Source organism: Polyergus mexicanus, unplaced genomic scaffold (assembly GCF_030449975.1).
Source record: "Polyergus mexicanus isolate NDT 795.1 unplaced genomic scaffold, iyPolMexi1.0 SCAF_27, whole genome shotgun sequence".
NCBI lineage: Eukaryota > Metazoa > Arthropoda > Insecta > Hymenoptera > Formicidae > Polyergus > Polyergus mexicanus.
This window is the reverse complement of record NW_027223347.1, coordinates 2,767,163-2,769,671: the sequence shown is the minus strand read 5'-3', so window position 1 is coordinate 2,769,671 and position 2,509 is coordinate 2,767,163.

Here is a 2,509-nt window from a genome sequence, read left to right as displayed (position 1 = left end):
GAGAATTTCTAAATTCTAGTCTTTTTATAAAACAAAAGACGCACACAAATACTTAACAAGTTATAAGAAGAGAATAAATAATCTAACAATTAAATTCTTAAACAGAACTCATTTAAATTTTAATACACAACTCATTCGTCTATAAATTAACATTTCTTTTTCTCAAAGTAGGATTCTTTTATATCTATATTATATTTATCCAAGCGATTTTCACTGTTGGAAAAACATACACTCGTAGATCGTATTGTTCGAGTTTCTCGATTAAAATATTATTGAAAGAGATCAAAAATTAACACGAACGTTATTTTGTCACGTTTCTTCGTCAACATTTTCTTTGCTCCTACTTTAGAAAAAAAGGCCTTTCTAAATTTAATTGTCAGATCACATAAATACAAATTCGAATAAGCCATGAGAAAGTTATAAATGAATTTAATATTTACAGTTTTTTTTTTTTTTTTTTTACCAAGGTATTCAATATTTAACATTGCAGATTCTATAATATAAGATTCTGAAAAGATAGAAAAAATCTTTAAAATATCTGAGCAACTAAAGATCGATTTATTTTAGAAAGTTCGGTTATTGAGATTTTATGATCGAAAGAACGAAGAATCTCTAAAAATCTTTGAAATGTCAAGTCTAGAGAAACATGATTTTACAAAACGATGAGTTCGTTCGCAGGTTTCGAAAGTCCAGGCTTCAGATCATTCACGATCTTCCATTCATATTCCGAGCAAGCTTCGTGCGATTCTCGTCGTTTATTTTTTTCTCATTCTACTCGATGCTGCTAAATTTTTCAAACAATTTTATTCTACATCGTTCTAATTTAAGGGCACCTTTTCGCAGATATTCGCTAATAAAAAGAAATAAGCTCAGATTTTACTTATGAGTTATCTCAAATTAGATTAGATTAACTCAAGCGCTTAAGCTTTTATGCAATTATTTTTATTTCTCTCGACGGATCCTTTTAAAATAAAATACTCCGTTTTCTTTCACGGATATTTCATAGACATCTCTCTCACTATCTCTCTCTTTCTCTGCGAAAAGTTGTCACAAAAGTTTTCAGATTTTTCGCTGTTAATTCTAGAATTCTAATTACTCTCAATAATAACCAATATAATTCAAAATATTGTTTTTCAAGATATATATATATATATGTGTGTGTGTATGTGTGTGACAAAATATTTATTATAAATAAATTATAATTCTGTTTCACATTATTTTAGTGAAATGCGTCTAATAGTTTTATAATATAAAACACACATAATATGAAATTAAATGGTCAATAACCTCGTATTAGAATTTCGGGATGAGGTTGATCATTATATAATACTTAAGCACTCATTTGATAATAGTAATTGTAGGCATCGACAGTATTGCTTCTCGGTTTAACGAAATCACGAAGAGTCTGGTCCTCAATAACAATATCGAACATACGCTACCGTCAAGAACAAATACGACAATCGTTAACGCTGAATAAGGCAAAAGATTTCATTTCAACCATCAAAGCAGCTTGTCACATTAATTTTATACCTACTACGAGATCATCATGACTTTTACTCTTTATTATATTTTAAATGTCTTTCTTATGAAAGGAGTTACATATTTGATTCTAAAAGTCAAAAAAAGTAATTAATAGAAAGTTAAAATTTTCTTCTTAATATCTCCTTCCGTAAGTTAATAAAATTTGCTTATTAAATAAATTATTCCACTTTTTTTTACTCCACAATTGTGACAACTCGTTCGATGGTTTAGCACTCAAATAGATTAATGACAGAAATATATACTAATGTCAATCAACATTAGACAAGTTTTAATCTAAAACAATTTATATAATCTTGAAACATTTGAATTGTACAGTTCAAATGTTTGGACAATACTACGAAGTTAATATAATAAATTCGCGCATTTAAGAAAAGTTGATCACGTTTACAAAATTTTTAATATAATAAATAATAATAAATTTTAAAAAGTAAGTGTAACGTTGAACAATATACAGGGGCCTTAGAAATCAATGGCACTTTCTTTGATTTAACTGCTGATTTTATCGTTAATGTTAAATCGATTTTGGCAAACATGTCAAGGTATCGTAATAATAATATCGAGGTATCATAATTTTTAATTAATAACCGATCGGAAATATAAAACTTTGAAATTGCTATCGTGTAACAAAAATTTATTTCCTAAACAATTTTAAATAGGCTTTACGATAGGTTTGATCATAGTGAAAAAATAAGTAATACCACACAAATTAAAAAAAAAAAAAAAATGTTAGAAAGATAATGTTTCATTAAATTCTTGAAATAATTAACTTAAAATTAGCCAAAAAGTCTGTAAATCGAAGAAAATGCGGTTGGTCTTGTACACGATTCCGATGAGAGCGATAATAACTCGTTTCCTGTAAACATCGCACAAGTTCGCTCGGACATGTTGGTATAACGTATCATTCCTAACTCGAATGGCAGTCGAAAATGCGGAATTTTTTTAACGCTTTTCCTTTCGCAATTCATTC